General features: G+C 49.0%; 1 pseudogene; it reads right to left on the bottom strand.

Annotated features, from left to right (window-relative positions):
* Positions 1–749: 749 nt before the first annotated feature.
* Positions 750–1,585, bottom strand: LOC119876896 (annotated as a pseudogene).
* Between the last annotated feature and the right edge of the window lie 1,835 nt (positions 1,586–3,420).

Raw genomic sequence — 3,420 nt, 5'->3', positions numbered from 1 at the left:
AATATGATCAGGAAACTTTGCTTCTAATACCATTTAATGGCTCCTAATTGTTAAAGACAGAATCCAAAGTTTTAAAGATGGGGAGTCTCTGTGATCTGGCTCCTGTCCATAGCTCCAATTTTGCCTCCTGCCTCTTGCCTCTCTTTCCTCCAACTCCAGAAGTGCCTTTTTGTTTTTCAGAAGTGCCTTTTTTTAAAAAAAAATGTTTTATTTATTTATTCATGAGAGACACACGGGGGGTGGGTGGTGGTAGGCAGAGACACAGGCAGAGGGAGAAGCAGGCTCCATGCAGGGAGCCCGATGCGGGACTCGATCCCAGGTTTCCAGGATCACGCCCCGGGCTGAAGGCGGCGCTAAACCACTGAGCCACTCCGGCTACCCCCAGAAGTGCCTTTTCGTTTTGTTTTTTAAAATTATTTTCAACTCTTTTACTGTTAACCTCTCCACTATCATGACCAAAACCAAGCAGGGTCTTGGTTTCCTTTCCCCCAAAAGGTGCTACCTCATTCCCAGGCAGATGAGGGAGGCCAGGGTTTCAGGTTGGTGCTACCCTTAGGATCTCCCTCCTGCAGCTTGGAGCCAGGGAGGGGAAGTGCCACACGGTGACGGATGGAAAGAAGGATAGATGGACAGGAAGGGCTGCGGCAGGTGGCATCAGGAAGGGGCTACTCCAAGCAAAGCCCTGCTCTTTCTAGTCTTGCCTCTGGGGGTAGGGGAAGCATGAGTGGCCATCAGGGCCAGAGTGGCGTCTAACTGGAGTCAAGGATTACCACACTGGGAGTGTAGGTGGGCAGCTGCCCCCAAGGTGAGGCCCTGTGACTCCCACTGGACAGTCCCCCAGGGCCTGGGGTATCCTGCAGTAAACAGAGTAGTAGAGTCTGTCCTCAGGGGACAGGGGTGAGGGCCTGCTGGCTCCCCCCTGGGAAGTCTCCCCTGCTGCTCTCCTGATGCCAGGGAGGGGACAGAGGACCCATGAAGTCCTGTCAGGGGACAGAGCTGGAGCAGGCCACCTCCTCCCTACTGTGCCCAGAGCTGCTCACCTGGGGTGTTCTGTGATGCTCCCTCCCTGGGGTCCCCCAGCAGAGACTATGCTGAGGCCCTCACTGGGCCACAGCTATGGACTGGGCTGCTGATGGGGCCAGCCATGTGCTCCTTAGGGGTGGCCAGTCCTTGGCAAAGGCTCCCCACATGCCCCTGCTCTGCTAGCACCGGCACAGGGCGGTGTCCTGCAGCCCCGGCGCTTAGCCCAGAATCAGGCTCACATCTACTGCCCAGAAGGTGCCCTTGGCCTTGGGCTTCGCAGGCTCTTCAGGCGCCTTGCATAGGCTGGGGGAGAGGTTGTGGCTGCTGGAATCCTTCCGGCCCCTTAGCCATCCCTGAGGATGGGGGCTGGAGCCTGGACCCGACGGGTGACCTGGGTCAGGTTCAGGCCTTAGGAGGGTGCGGCCTGGATCACCAAGGCAGTCCTGGCCAAGGAGGTGTAGGGTGGCTTGGCATGCCGCAGGTATCTCCCTCCTACTCTCCGGAGGCTGGGAGGACGTCTCTGACCTGCAGGTTCTAGGCGTGGGGTGCTGCAGGGCCCCATGCAGGGCAGGCAAGCAAGGTGGGCAGGGCCCCCATGGGGAGGCAGAGCTGGCTGCCTGAGGCCTCCCCAAGAGCTTTTCAGTTCTGCAAATGCTCCGTGAGCATTTCCCTTTGGGAATTCTCTCTCTTTCCCTCTCATCTTTCCCCTCTCACCTCCAGCTCTATTTCTTCTGATGACCTCCTACTCATCTTTCCAGTTTTTGTTTACTGCTTCAAGGAATTCTTCTCTGAGATTCCCTCTCCCTCCAAAAATATCTGACTTGTGCACACTACACTTCCTCTAGGCTAATACTTTAGAATATGGTCTTTAAATTGCTTATTTATTTCTATCTCCCACAATTTCATGGAACCCATCAGGACTCTGTCTGCCTTGTTCCTCCCTGTGTTCTCAGTACTTAGGACAATGCTTAGAATGTACTATGTGTTAAATCATTATTTGTAGCAGAGAGTGTAGAGTGACGGTAAGGTAAATGAACAGGACCCAAACTTCCTGGGTTCAAATTCTGAGGCTGCCGATTACTTGCTGTATAATCTTGGATAAGTTATTTAACTCCTTGGGTGCCTGGGTGGCTCAGTTGGTTAAACATTTGCCTTTGGCTCAGGTCGTGATCCGGGGTCCTGGGATCGAGCCCCACATTGGGCTCCCTGCTCAGCGGAGAGTCTGCTTCTCCCTCTCCCTCTGCCGTTCCCTCCTCCAAGAATCCCAGTTTCTTGCTCTCTCAAACAAATAAATAAAATCTTTAAAAAAGTAAGTTACTTAACTCTCTGTATTTAGCTTTCTTATCTATATGATAAGGATTGTAATAGTGCTCACCTGATATGGTTGTTGTGAGCGCTGAATTAATACACATGAAGTATTTGGACAACACCTGGCACAGAGTAAGCACCCAACTGACTACTTATTTGTCATCATATTTAATGTCGCCATTAAAAATAATGGGGATCTTATCTATCAGTCATCTCTCCATGTGTATCTAGAGGTATATCTTTAGCTGAAAGTGGCCCCATAGCTTTACACACCTTTATGAACCAGTTGTGCATGTTAAATTGAAACCATGACTTGATTAGTTGAACACGCTCCCCATTGGAATAATATAAACATCAATCTAGAGTTTGTGACACCTGTGTGCCCTTCTATACATTGACTTGTGTGTTGTCTCATCTTTTTTTTCTGTCTGTTCTTACAGTGCTCTCACCCAGCACCACCAGCAGTGAATTTGGCTATCACACTGGCCAGGTCTGCCTTTATATCCATCTCTAAAACCTGGCATTATCAGGCTCACTGAATTTTCAAATTAGAGTTTTCCTTAATTTTTTAAAGGTTTGAAATCGTCCTCCATCTACACAGCATGGTCTGAAGCGGAGGTGGTTACATCCTTTTTTTTTTTTTTTTTCCCAAGGAGAAGGAGATTTTTTTTTTTTTTGAGAAGGAGATTTTTAACCATCTTTTATAAGTAGCAAAATAGAAGCCTAGAAAGGCCTAGTTATTTGCCAGAGACACATATCTGTTAATACTAAAACCAGGATAGAGAACCAGCATTCCAAGGCTCTCTTAAATTCACAATAAAAAAATTATGATATATTAGTAGGAAAGGAAAACTCAAGTAAGGATGCCTGGGTGGCTCAGCGGTTGAGCATCTATCTGCCTTTGGCTCAGAGCATGATCCTGGAGTTCCGGGATCGAGTCCCACATTGGGCTTCCTGCATGGAGCCTGCTTCTCCCTCTGCCTGTGTCTCTGCCTCTCTCTCTTTCTCTGCGTGTCTCTCATGAATAAATAAATAAAATCTTAAAAAAAAAAAGAAGAAAAACTCAAGTATGAGAACATAAAATATAGT

The sequence above is a fragment of the Canis lupus genome, chromosome 12 (assembly GCF_011100685.1).
Source record: "Canis lupus familiaris isolate Mischka breed German Shepherd chromosome 12, alternate assembly UU_Cfam_GSD_1.0, whole genome shotgun sequence".
NCBI classification, from domain to species: Eukaryota; Metazoa; Chordata; class Mammalia; order Carnivora; family Canidae; genus Canis; species Canis lupus.
The sequence above is the reverse complement of the archived record's forward strand: the minus strand, read 5'-3'. Positions and strand labels throughout refer to the sequence as shown.